This window comes from Lygodium microphyllum, unplaced genomic scaffold (genome assembly GCF_053477565.2).
Source record: "Lygodium microphyllum isolate KBCC unplaced genomic scaffold, Lygodium_microphyllum_v1.1.10 scaffold_121, whole genome shotgun sequence".
Classification (NCBI taxonomy): domain Eukaryota; kingdom Viridiplantae; phylum Streptophyta; class Polypodiopsida; order Schizaeales; family Lygodiaceae; genus Lygodium; species Lygodium microphyllum.
The window spans coordinates 82914-97153 of NW_028229604.1; the positions used below are offsets into that span (position 1 = coordinate 82914).

The 14240-nt window shown below is 40.9% G+C and overlaps 1 pseudogene; it reads right to left on the reverse strand.

Annotated features, from left to right (window-relative positions):
- LOC148008599 (pentatricopeptide repeat-containing protein At4g18520, chloroplastic-like) overlaps window positions 1–14240 on the reverse strand; it is a 52394-nt pseudogene extending 38154 nt beyond the window's left edge.

The following is a 14240-nucleotide window of genomic DNA, read 5'->3' on the forward strand; positions in this document are numbered from 1 at the left end:
TGAAGGGGGGCTTGTATGGGCGGGGGGGGGGGGGGGGGGGAAGGGGTGTGTTCTGGGGGAATGAGGGCTAAGGTAGGGAAATGGGGGGTGGATGTGGTTGCTAGGGGAATGGGGGGGGAGGGGTTTGAACTGGGGGCACGTGGCAGGGCGGACAGGGTGGGAGGAGGTCAACGCAGCGGGAGGTCGTGGCAGAGGCGGGCGGTTGACGTCGTCACGGCGGCAGGCTGCACAGTGGAGCGGCGGCGGGGCTCACGTGGCAGCTGCGACGGGCGCTGCGACGGCATTCGCACGGCGAGCAGGGGCGGGCGATCGACGTCGGGCAACAGCGTGCTGGAGCATAGGCGGGGCGGTTGACGTCGCGCGATGGCGGCAGGCTAGAGCAGAGGCAGAGCGGTCCACAGAGGCGGCGCAGGGCGGCGCTGCAGGACGCCACAAGAGGGCGTCGTCGTCCCGCACCTGGAGGCGACGGCTGCAGGGTGGCGAGGGGAGGGCGCCGACCACTGTAGGGCTGGCAGAGAAGGGCGCCGGCGACTGCAGAAGAGGACGAGGGGAAGAGGGAAGGGAAGGAGGGCGTCGTGAGGGAGGAGAGAAGGGAGGAGAGAAGGAGGAAGGGAGGAGAGGGAGGAGAAGAAGGAGGGGAGGAGAGGGAGGAGAAGAAGGAGGGGAGGAGAATGGAACAGAGGAGGAGGAGGGAAGGGTAGGAGCAGGGAGATGGAGATGGAGGGAGGAAGGGGGGGACACACAGAGGGAGAGGGAAAGGTAGTTGGGGTGGGGAGGGTCGGGGAGAGAGAAGGGTGGGGGGGGATAGGTAAGGGTATGGGGGGGTGAAAAGGGTGGGAGGGTATGGGCAGGGGCCCATGGGTTAGGGTACCCAAGGGATGGGGCAGGGGGGTCCATAGGGGGGGTGCCCAAGGGAGAAAATGGGCGGGGGGCCCAGGCAAGAGAGGCGTACCCCCGTCCCGCGCGCGTGCGCGGGGCGGGGTAAAAAAATTTGCCGTGACGGAATTGAAAGGGTGCCCGGATGCGGGGACGAGGCACGTGGATGAGATTGGGGCACGTTAAGATGCGTAAAATTTAAAACGGGCGCGTTCACGCGCGGGACGGGCGCGCAAAAACACATAAAAATAAAGAAAAAATAATATCTCCCAATCCAGACGTCAAAATGAAATGGCGTAAAAACAAAAAGTGGACAAGACTGCAGGGGGATGACAGGAAAAATAGACAACGGGGGTTCCGGGAGAAACACAGGCCGTTCACGTGCAAAAAACACAAAAAAACGGATTAAAAAACGCAATTAAAAATTAATATCAGAAGATCCGTGCATCGGAATGAGGTGCAAAAAAAAGGAAAACTGTGCAAAAAGACGTGCCCAACAATCTTATCACATCAACACATAATTCCGACGAAGATAAGACGCATTCACGTGGAGAAAACCCAAAAAACAACCCCGAAAATGGGATCGGAAATTAATATCGAACGAACCGTTCGCCGGAAGGAGTGGCATAGGGTTATCACGTTAAACCGCAGTTCCGGTGGAAGTAGGAGGGGTTCACATGCGAAAAACTCCAAAAATACACCTGAAAACTCACTGAAAATTTAATAAGTAAAAATTCGGAAGTCGAAAGAGGGGGGAGGAAAAAGGAAAAATGTGGGGGAAGACACGGGGACATGGCTGTCAAATCAAATTGGAATTCCGAGGCACACAGGGCAGGTTCTCATGGAAAAATGTCAAAAAGACGCACAAAAAAGTTGTAAAAAACCGGAAAATTAATATTGGACAAACCGTGCATCAAAATGACACGGCGTAAAAAGGAAAAATGTCAAGGGAAAAGTGCTTGGTAGGGCTATGACGTCAGATCACGGTTTCGAAGCAAGAAAAGTGCATTCATATGGAAAACCGGCTAATTTGCGCAAAATGCTTCAAAAATTAATAACGCGAAAACCGTACACCGGAACAGGGGTAGGTAAAAAGGAAAAATGGTCAGTTCAAAGAGAGGAATAGGGCTATAAGGTTGGATGTGGACTTCGCTAAATGTAGGATGCATTCACATGGCAGATCCTCAAAATTAGGGAATGAAGAAAAACTGCAAGGGAACAGCCCCAAGGGTGGGTGGAAAATGAACGATCGGGTGGGAAGGGACCCCATCAGGGTAACAGCAAGTCATGGCATACATGCATGAGTAGGTTAAGGCATATGCAGAAGGGTATTTGTCTAGCCACTCATTGACTTTGGGATCGATGGCTATGGTACTGGATAAGGTACCAATTTGTCCTAGCGTGCATCCTCTTTCATCCTTACATTGTCACCTACAACTATCTATTAAGTGGGTCAACACTCACAGAAGAGGAATCCATGGGTGAGCACTCGAAAAATGACCTAGATGGGTAGATATATTCATAACTCCGCATCAACCCAAAAAACTCAAGTGTGGATAGAAAGCTTCTCATCCTATAGATCTCCTCAAAGATGCTTGTCTAGTACCATAGCCATGGATGCCACTTGTAGGAATAGCTAGGAGGCAACAATGCAAGGATGTAAGAGGATGCATGACCATGATGCACAGGTTACTTGTCTCATGCCATAGTCATCGATTCAAAAATCAAGGAGTGGCTAGACAAGTCCGAGGAGAAGAGTGATGAGATATTTTGCATTGAAGTGGAGTCTTATGTACAAATCTATAGACCCATTTAATGGAGAGGACGCCCATATAATGGGGTAGGGGCTGACCCGCTAAAAAGGGTGGCCCTTTTATATAGAGACCCGTAGTATAGGGTGAACACAAAGGCATAGACAGACACAGGAGAGCCAGAGAGAAGGTGTCCAAGAATATAGATCCCATGTTTGACTAGGCAACATAGAACCACTTTCTTTACTTAGGCTTGGTACAAAGACACGAACAGACATAGGAGAGTTGCAAATAATGTTTCCAACAATGTAGACCTCATGTCTGAGCTCTGGGCGTGCACATGTGGTTTTTCCAATTCCACCTTTTCACAAACTGTTTGGTGAAGACAAGCCTTAAACTTGTCAAGCTTGAGGTTGTTTTCATGTTAAATATGAGTATTCTTCCCTATCTTCAACTAAAGAGCTTCAAATTGATGTAGAAAACTTTGGAAATCCTCTCTTGGATTTTGATGAAGACGTTGAAGCTTCTCATCAACTTGTATTGCTGTTTCATGATGAGCAAAGTGTGATACAAGAGAACTTGTTAGTTTATCCCAATCTTGCTTCACAGCATCATCCAAAGCTTCATACCAAATCTTTACTTCTCCCTGCATAACTAGACGAAAATCATAAAGCTTCTCTTCATGAGTTACCATGTGACTCATAAACATAAACCATTCACAATGTGCAAGCCACTTCGTTGGATCTTCCTTACCCATAAACACTCGACTCGATAAGCTCATCATCTTCATACAATTGAAGGTTTCCTTGAGTTCTTAAATAAAAATATATTGAATCCTTTATGGGGGTACCAAAAGATGACAAAAAGAGAGATGATCACAATCTCCAATGTGTAAAATGCTCCCTCTATAACTCAATGGCTAACTATTCTCTTCTATTATTGGTAGGATGAGAAAAATTGAGTTGCAAGTGAGATTTCATGTAGAAAAATCATAACTATTCACCTAAGGGAGAATGTGCAAAAGCGTCTCCCCTTCACATGTCCCTCCTAGAAGCACCATAGGTGACAAAATATGGAGGGATGTGCCATGGGATGATTGCCTTTTTTATTGTAACCAATTAGTTGCAAAGCTGATAGCACAGCTTAATCTCAATGGCTGCAACTTTTAGTTGATTTGAACAAGCTATGTAGAGGAGTTAAGTCTGAGTCTCACCCCCTCTATAATTATAAAACTCAGGGGTCATGCACTCTCACCTCTAACAATAGGAACGCTGATCGAGCTGCATGTTGAGAGTAACATGGGCAACTACGATGACAGTATGTATATGGGTAATCTATTTTTGGACGGGGAGGCATTTTTAAGAAAATGTGGGCCTGACTGACATTCCATTGCCCTTGGTATCACTTACATGAAAAGCATCCAATGGTTTCAAAAAAAAAATCTCTAAAAAAGACAATCATCTTATGGTTGCAAAGGGCCTTATCACTATGGATAGAGAGCATATATGGATTTTTACTTGTGAAACCTTCAACGTTGGGTGTTAAGATGAATCTGGCACATAGCCTCTAAATTTTACCTCATTTGAAGACATTTGAATTGATTACATGGTAGGGAACTTATATGTGCATCATTCAAGAGGGAAAGAAAGATGCCTCCTTAGAAAATAAAGGTTGAGACCTTTTGTAAGATGGAATATTTTAAGGATATGTTGAAGCTTACTTGACATTGTAAAAAAATACGATCATTTTAAAAAGCCTTAGAAAAGAGGACCACCACAAGAACTCTATCTCTCAAAAATTTTCTTGCAAAAGAGGTGAGGTACCCATCTAGCACATCCATGGACAAAGGACAATAGAGACATTGAGCAATTATTGCACTAATTTTAAATCATTTTTGTCCCAGAGAGGAGTCAAGAAGAAAGTAGCAAGAAGTCAAAGAGAACATGGGAGTATACTCTTAAATAGGATATCTCCGGTCCATTTGATTCTCCTCCCCTCTCTACCATGACAAAGAAGAGTAGCAAAATTGAAATTGGTGGCAAGAGAGATAGTGGTAGCAAATTGGGTAACACATTAACGTATCAAACCCCAAGCAAGATAGCATTTTTCCCATGTGATGCTTCTACTGAACAAAGTAAGACCGCACAAGCATTGAGGCAAAATAATAATGAAGGAGCTAGGGACCCTTAGGTGTTGAACAAAAACATGCTCTACCTTCAAAGTCCTCATGTATAAAATGAAAACCTAAAGAGGATCCACTGACATGTAAAACTCAAGAGTCTCCATCAAAGTCCTCATGTATAAAATGAAAACCTAAAGAGCATCCACAGACATGTAAAACTCAAGAGTCTCCATCTAGCTCTTTGACATCAAATTATGCATTCTTAGACAATGCAAATTGTTAGATTTATTGAGTACCCATGAGAAGTTGGACACCTCTTCTTGCATATGAAGTTATTAACCCATATTAGCATTTGAAAATTGTTATTTTCACATTTTTTCATACAAGATTGATATATATGAATAAATTTCTTGTCAATTAAGTATCAAAATTTTTCTAATTAATTTTTTAGGTTTTGAGATAATTATAATGTATCATGCCTAATTTATTATTAATTTCTAGAAAAATATAAATTTATGCTATATAAACTTTATGATATTAAGATACTACCTTGCCTAGAAAAAAAATCCTTTAAAAATGATCTAGTTTATAAATCAACATCCTTGTGTCATAGTAGTTTTTATTTTGAAATGCACAAAATTAAAATTATTAGAAACTTATATGTTATTTTTTACCCAATTTTTAAAAATGAGTCATTCTCTTAAGTTTTTTTAGAGAATCCAAGGGAATCTCCTTAGGAGAAACATGCAACTTACTTGAAAGGTTTGCAACTATGTTGAAGAACAAACTTAGCGAAAACATGGTCTATAAAGAAAGCCTAGAGAGTCATCCTCATAGTATTCTAATACCCATCTAAGATTTGTCACTTTGCAACCAATGAAATATGCAAGTAGCCAAAAATTACTTAATTCTAGAGAGGGGTAGTTGCATCCATTAACCTAGCATTATTTCAGCTCACTCCCCTAAGATAGTATTAGCCTGGGTTCTATCCTACTAAAGGTGATTATGCTCCTATGATTCTTCCTAAAATTTCTTTGATTGAGAAGTTACTTGATTGAGTGTGTCCACCCATCCATAAGAGTTAGTAATTAAGATTGGGCTTGCCACTTTCCACATGCTCACCCAAGGTTTAATTATTAAATCCAATAATTATGTAAATATTTAAGAACATCAAAGGTATTTTTAAATAACTAAGTAAACTATAAACATTCATAAATTTTTCTTACCAAGAGACCTCGATGTTCCTTAAGTCCAAATCCCAAAAAGAAGGTTATGAAACTTACCTGAGTAGCACGAACATTAACTTTATACATGTACTAAGAACTATTGACTGAACAGTCTTTTTTAAACGATTCTCTCTTGCTTACATTCTAAGCTTTCTTTTTCCAACTTTATAGTGAGTCCACTGTGATAAAAGGATTTATATTCTCTTCCAATTGACTCTCTTCTTCTCAGATTTCCATATAATTTAATCTCTTGCTTTTCTTTTTCATCTCTTACTTTAAAAGTTTGGAGATTTCTTTCTCATCTCTTAAATAAAAGCAGAAGACCTCTATTATCTTCTGTTGGAATCTAACTTCCTATCTCTTTCAACATACGTTTTCATTGATTTCTTAATTATGCTTATCCCTCTTCTCTCTATCATTAGAGAGAGCTCAACTTTGCCAAGCTAATCACCTTCCATACTTTTATTATCATCTTCTATTTCTCAATTACATTTATCCCTCTTCTCTATATCATTAGAGAGACCTCAACTTTACCCACTTCCTCGTCCTTTGATTTCATACTTCAATTTTATTTCTACAGCAAGGGGTGAAACATATGTAGAAATTACATGGCACAACGGGCAGAGTTTGAGCAATGAGTAGAGAACACATAACAACTATAAGGAGAATAAAAACTGCTTTAAGTTCAAACAAACTAATACGAAGATGGTTCTATCCACCCATGTGCTTCTACTTTGAAGCATAGATGGTGATCTATATCGATAATAGGCGAAGAGCTTAAGGATAGCTAGAAGAACTCGAACTAGTTGAAATATAGATTGATGATAGCTTTGGAAGGATCTTCCTTTTATAGCTTGAGAGAATAGTCTGATCAGCCTCTCTAATTATATTATGAACCTCCCCTAGTTAGTGAGGGAATATTCCCTGGACTGTCGACGGCCGCGGACTAGGGGCACTACCTTGACACCCCAAAATAAGGGTCTTGATAAGTTCCACACCCCACAACTCAATACATTATGACTCTAGTTGCTACTAGCATAAGTACTCTATCAAACCCAAAGGCTAGATCCACAAAGGTCACCTTTTTACCATCCAACCACATTGACCTTATCTAAAATACAAGTCGAGACCCAACCAATATTCATGCTCACACATGGCTTCTCCCTATAATGAGGGCCTTACAACTTAGACTATCATGGACCATTGATGTGGCACCTTACGAAGGTTAGCCATTGAGGATATCTAATATCCCCCCTCAATGTCCTTGAACTACATCCTCAGCCTAATGGTGAGTCTCTAAAGATAAGCTCGAAGCAGATCCTTTGTATAAGAGCTTTGATGAAGATATATGCTCCATTATCCTTCCTTGGATAGTAGATGACCTCTACTATCCCATCCTCGATCAAGTCACGCACATAGTGATACTGGATTTGAACATGTTTAATACGTGATCAAGACTTCAAGCTCCTTTGATTTGAGCTCAGCACCACCATCTATTTTAAACTTCTTCACACTTTTCCCTATTTCATTCTCAACAAGTTTTAGACATCCTTTCAACTTACCAAAATCTTGAGCCTTATCACGAAGGATTTACACCCACATCTTCTTACTATTGTCGTCAACAATCAACATAAAACAAGAGGATCCTCCCAAATTATGCATGTGTAGGCCTTTTACCATACAAGTCAGCATGCACTAACTCTAGAGGATCCCTCACTATAATCTTGCTTTCTTGTCCTTTATTTTAGCTAGTGCGAGTAGGTGAGCAATCATACATTGCTTAAGCATCTCTTTTAACACTGCAAAATCAATGTGACCAAATCTTTCATACCGAGGCTTACTTGCACCCACACCAACACTGGCTGTAAGAGAACTGAGCTAATACATGTTGTTCCTTATTTCTTCTTTGCCAATAGCTTTGCTAGAACTGTAAATGATTTTTACACTTGTCTTAATGAACCTCACCTCATGGCCAATGAAGGATTTTTGAAATCACCATTTGAAAAATAAAGGAAAAAGTACCTGTATCCTTAGTAGGACATTTTGGATTATTTCCAAGAGTCATAGTAATGGATTCTTGCAAAGGCATTATAGAACTATCAGACCTTTCTTATTGGTCATGCAACAAGAGACACAACTATCCAATACCCATCAGTCAATGGTAGATATTTCTTGCACTAAAGGAACAAACTTTCTCAATGCTTGCCATGAATAAATCCAACTCTTGTTCAGCCATATTGACTTCTCTCCTTTCCTTTACTCTTCAGGGTGCTATTCTTTTCATCTGCCTTATTAACACGCAATCTACAATCGCATATCCTTACTTCTTGTAGTAGAAGCACTCTTCTTGAAAAATTTTTTTACCACACTTCTTCTTTTTGTCACCATTCGTAGAGAAATAATCTTTTCTTTTCATGTTCATAGAAAATGCAACACCTTTTTCTTTCCACCCTTCTTCTTTTTGTCACCATTCGTAGAGAAATCACCTTTGCCTTTCATTTGTAGATAATGCAGCATCTCCACTATTGCTATCTTCTCGTGAGCTTTTACCTGCAACTCCTCCTCCATTTGTAGTGTATAAAACTCCTTAAACATCAAAGCTTGGAATCTCACTTGAGTGTTTAGGGTAGTTATTCGTCCATTAAACTTTAGTGGGAAAATTTGAAGACATCTCTAATCTAGCTCCTCACTAGTCTTTTATATCCTAACATCAACCATCTAGTCACATAAATTCTTGATCACAATGATGAATGCTTCATCTATCTCTCCTTTAGCAAACTTCTCTACTACTAGTTGAGTCTCCAAGTTTTAAATCTATGCTTGATTTTGCGTTTTCTATTTTCTCCTCATTATGTTTCAAGCTTTTGATGCCTTGGTTGTATGCTGAATCAAGGTCAAAATAAAGTTAGAATACTGTGTAACTAAGTCACACAATGCATCTATATTTGGAGGAATCATGATACTCAAATTTGATGGGCCAGGGATGGGTTGGGGTGTTGGGTATGCCCTCATCATTATCTTAAGAAGCTTATAAGAATCAATGATAGTTGTAATTTTAAACTTTCACAAAGTGTAGTTTCTACCATCTAACTTGCCTTCATTGAAGGCTGGTGGACCAATCCTAAGTGTTTGAATTATCGATACAATACCACTACCACTTGATGTGCCAGCACCACTACCTGATGTAGCAAATGAAATTTCTTATCTTTCATATTGAAGCCCTTGCCTCTCAAGAACTCTTTACTCCTTACAGCCCCCTACCATGCAGAAACTACACGACGTAATAAACAAAATATTAGCAAGGAGTAGAGACCATACAACAACTATGAGAATAAAAAAAGTACTTTAATTTCAAACCAATTGATACAAAGATAGATTTAGTCATCCTTGTGCTTTCACTATGAGGCTTAGATGGTGATCCAAACAAATGATAGACAAAGGCCTTAAGGATAGCTGGAAGAACTCTCATTGGGTGAAAGATAGATTGATGATGGCTTTTGAGGGGCTTTGCTTGTAGTCTAGTCGGCATGTCCAACCATATTATGAACATTCATTAGTCGGCTAGGGAATATTCCAAGAAATATTTTCTTTAAGGTTGGGCCAAGGGGCCAAGGGTGCTACTCTCTGATCCTTGTCAAGGGGCTTGTTGACCCCCCTAAGATCCCCCCAGCGAAGGACCACTTTGGCGGTCCCTAGATCCCAAAATAGGGGTCCCTGATAACTCCCACACCTACCTGGCAACTCGATGGATTGTGCCTCCAGTTGCTACCATCATAACTACTGTATCTAACCCAAAGGCTAGATCCACAAATGTCACCTTTTTTCCATCTAATCATATATACCTCATCTGATATACAAGTCAAGACCCAACAAATGTCTATGCTCACACATGGCTTCCCCTCATAATGGGGACGTTACATCTTAGAGCACCATGGACCTTTGGTGGCACCTTACAAGGGTGCGACATTGAGCATATCTAAAAACATCGGGGTTCTTGATCTCAGAGCTTTGATCTTCTTTTTCTTCTTCTCTTGAACTTTACAAATCCCTTTTCTCTTCTATATCATCTTGAGTGAATTTCTTTCTTATTGTCATTTAAAATATTCTTAGCACTCTACATTTTTCGTATATTGTTATCAAGTCTTATATCACTCATGTATTTCTAAGATAGTACCTCTCTAATATAAAAGGAAATGATCCTAAACCATATATAATTATATAACAATTTACCTTGATAGGTGCCTCGTAAATACTCGTTTCAAATATTGTATGTGTATAGTTACATAGACACTTCACTGAAAAGAAAAGAGTACTATCATTGCATTAGAAAAAGAGTGCAAGTACAATGCTTTATAGGAATTGAGTGGTGGCCCTTTTTTTTAATTGTGCATATGGGATTCTTGTCCTGAGCCCTCACTGCTCCTTACAAAGGGATTGAAGTAGGTATGATTGCAAAATATCTCAACACCCCTCCTCAATCACAATCAGAAGAACAAAGTGTGTAGAGGCTTTAGTGAGAGCAACACTTGTAAAGTGTTGGCACACCATAAACAAGGCAAAACACCAGAGGCTATCGCAGAAAAGGCTAAGTATGGATACCACAAACATGGTGGTCATCTAGAGGCTGTAGCAGGGGCCTCACAAAGTGTACAGAGGCTGTAGTAGAAGGCTAACTGAGGAGTTTACAAGTTTAGGTCTGAAGCATTAGGGCTAGGAAATACAAAGCTAAAAAAGTCTATCTGAATAGAAGGAGTGATGAGGTTTGTCCTTCTCGTGGTGGTCTTCTTCTTCTTCTTCTTTCTTTGGTCCGTTTTCTTCTTCTTCTTTGACTACAACTAGATAGGCCTTTTGGGACCTCTTTTTGGCTTGGCAGAACTTCTCAATGTGTTCGGTCCTTTTGTAGAAGTCACAAAAGAGTTGATCCCTCTTGCCTTTGTACCTGTTGCCAACATATAATGCATGTTCATCTCTAGAGATGCTTGGTTCTTCCTTAGTTTTTAGCTTCTTTTCCTCCTCTAACAGTGATGCCTGGATATCAACAAGTTCAGGGTTTGGCATATTGATTAGAGTTGTTGATATATTATTATATTCAGGAGGTAAACTTTTAAGTAGAGCGCTGATGCAAACATCTTCTTCCATTTTAATGTTGATTCCTGCAAGTTGGGTTAGAAGTCCTTCCATGTAATTCAGATGTGTGGCAAGTGATGTTCTGGACTTCATTTCAAGCCTGGAAAACTCAATCAGGAGACCATACTTTGATGATTTAGATTATGCACTAAACAAGGTGTCAAATCTCTTCCATGTATCCTGTGAAGTGTCACAATTATCCACATGGTGGATATAGCTATCGTCTAGCTCCAATTTCATAATGGCATGAGCCTTATCATCATTCTTTTTCCAAGTGACTGCAAGGTCCACATCATGAGGCTTCTTTTCTTTTCCAGTAGTAATGGCCCAGAGGCCCTTCTTCATCAGGATGAGTTTGATGTGGATCTGCCAGGTATGAAACCCGAATCCTTTGAAGCGAGAAGTTGGAGAGTCTTTGCCCATGTTAAATGGCTAGAGCAATAGAAAATAACTCCATAATTCTTAGATTTTATCAGTGAAAGAGCAGATTATAGTGTGTCAAGAGACACAAGTAATGACAATGTGAAAACACACTATGTAAAGACTATGTCCGGGAACTCAAATCTTCTTAGTTCGGGGTCGTTGATCTTCTGTCAATGAATCCAAGCTCTTCTCCTCCTTGATTTGATACTGGGATAGTAGATTGGAGTGGTAGTGGTTTGTTCCAAGTGGCAGGATAGAGAAAATGATAAGATTTTTGAGCTTGGTGAAGTTTTGCTATGGCTTCCTAGATTAGGGTTTTGACCCAGCCTTGGTTTTTTACTGATTGTGGGAGCTATACTTGATCATTTTGAAAATTTCTTATATGAGGATGAAGCTTACTTCATGGGCTATCATTATCCTATGATGGCAACTAAAATCGTGCTGCACAGAGATGGATCAAAGCATTCGATCAACATGGGCACATATTTTGACAACGTGACGAATCTTCAGCAATGCTGAAGCATATGATGGCCAATGTTGCAGCATGATGTGCATAGAGATGCGGCTGATGTTGAGGAAGATTTTCCGAGAAGGCATCATGATGAATGGTGTCTTGTAGTGTGAGATCCATAGGCTCCAAGATGCCTAGGTATTGCTTGGCTATGGAGGCCACATGATAGATCCTGAGAAAAATGACAATGTTGATTAGTGGACAGGGCAATGTCAAGTTCTAAGGTGATACAGAGAAGCTCTAGGAGCAAAACAACACTTATCCAAAAGAAAGTTTATCAAGATCTCTTCTGGTTGAAGAGTTGTAAGGGCTTGAAGCAGGATATGTGCAGGGTGGCTATGGCTGCCACAAGGTCGAAATTTGGAGAAGAAGGAGTGGGAGATGAGCTCCTAGACTTGATATGGACTAAGCTAAAGCTAAGCTAGATGAGAGTAGAATGGAGCTGGAGGAGCATGCCCAACTGGTCTCCCATCACATCACTATTAAGGATGCAAGTGAAATTAAGATCATCAATCAATGTTCTCTCAATTACTTTGCTCTGTCCTTTTCCTTGAGGCACAATAGATGTCATCCTCAAGTCCTCTTCATTGCTCCATAGTCGCGGCAAAGAGCTATCCACCTGATCAAGAAATTCTGATATATATACAAGAGACTCTTGTATCAACCAACCCTCAGCCATGCTTCCTTCGGGCCTTGCACTTTGCCTCACAAAGTCTTTTAAGGTCTTCATGAAGTGCTCTAGGAAGAACATCCAACGGGCATGCACAGTGCCACATAAAGCAATTTCATCCACTAAATGCACAATGAGATGTAGTTGACTTGTGAGAATGGTTCGCGGAAAAGTCTCCTCTACCATACAAACCACCTCCACTGCCATAACACGCGCATCATCCAATGTGGCTGGATCAATTGCTTTGGAACTAACATATCTGAAAAATAAATGCACAGTACGTTATACCTCATGCACATTCATTTTGCAAGGTATAATGAAGGGTGATCTTACATGGGATTTACATACCTCACAAGCTCGCCCATCTTATAAATACATCTTTTCAAACTCCTGTCTGCACAATGGTCGATGCTAGTAGGTAGTATGAACTGCGCACATAAGAGCACATGTATATTTGGGTTAGGGCATTACAAAATTTAATTTCAACCTACAATAATTGGAAAACACTTACTTGGAGCATCTTGTGCCAATCGTGGGACTTCAACCCATGTAGTTGCTCAACCCCTCTTTTCTTAGTGGTTGTAAACGCTCCCTTCAACGATCTCATGCATCCAGTGGGAGTACGCAAAGTGGTGATGGCTTGCTTTACCTGCTTCTCCTCCTTCTTTGATATAATCCAGGGAGCAGGCGGAAGACGAACGTGCCCACCCTCCTCTCGTGGCCAAGCTTGACGCATACGTCCTGCGACCTACAAGTCCTCCCGTACGCTAACATTGTCTCTTTTACCAATAACATGTTCCCAAATACTAGATCCCACATTCTTGAAGATGTGCATGGGATCAAGAAGATGGTTGATCTTGAGATGGGTCCAATATGGTAGCCGGAAAAAAATGGAGTACCTACACAAGGGATTGCAGACTGTCATCTTTATTCCAACTTTAGAGACTACACAAAACAAGATTGAAAACAATGGAGATGTACCTGTTCATGCCATCTGGAGGAAGAACATTTGAAGACTCCCAAATACGCTTCCAATCTTTTGCACGAAGTGTCTGTGGATGAATGTTCCTCTTACTAGGAGCATATTTAGGGTGATCTGATGGGAGAAATCGATGATGATTATCGAATATGGTCTTACACAAACCATCAGCTTATTCATGTACCAATGAAGGGCCACATATAGGACATGCATGTTTACCCGATGTCCTCAAACCTGTTAAAATAAAAAAAAAGTTAGAATAATAAAGTCAATAGTTATAATTGATATAGCTAGTAGTATTAGAGTCGGGAGGTAGTTAGAATTCTTACCAGAACAATCGCTGTATCCTGGAAAGTCATGCATTGTCCACATCAACACTGCTTTTAAGTCGAAGTGTCGAGAGGAGGGAGGCCTACTAATGTCCACTACCGCAACACCTCTCCATAGTTCCTCCAACTCATCAATCAACGGTTCAAGATAAACATCCATATGCTTGACTTTATGTTTCCCTGGAATCAGAAGGGATAACATAAGATGTCCCTTCTTGATCGCCAT